Source organism: Plectropomus leopardus, unplaced genomic scaffold, assembly GCF_008729295.1.
Source record: "Plectropomus leopardus isolate mb unplaced genomic scaffold, YSFRI_Pleo_2.0 unplaced_scaffold43126, whole genome shotgun sequence".
Classification (NCBI taxonomy): domain Eukaryota; kingdom Metazoa; phylum Chordata; class Actinopteri; order Perciformes; family Serranidae; genus Plectropomus; species Plectropomus leopardus.
Window position 1 is genome coordinate 1 of NW_024647261.1, and position 204 is coordinate 204.

The 204-nt window shown below is 60.3% G+C and overlaps 1 pseudogene; it reads left to right on the plus strand.

Moving 5' to 3' along the window:
* LOC121939196 lies at positions 1-92 on the plus strand (annotated as a pseudogene; the record flags this gene model as incomplete).
* Between the last annotated feature and the right edge of the window lie 112 nt (positions 93-204).

Genomic DNA, 204 nt, shown 5'->3' on the forward strand with positions numbered 1-204 from the left:
TTTTTGGCAGCAGGGGCCGAACAAGGGGCTTGCCCCATTCGCTCCACCCATCGACCCGGTATTGCAGCGCCGCCGGGAACGGTGCACCCTTCTCAGGCCCTGTGGAAAAAGCAATTTGAACGAAGCCCCGCCCTGCCCCAGGTGCCGTTGCGTCCGGAAACAGATGCGACGCAACGGCCGGAGTTGTGGTCAAAAATATAAACG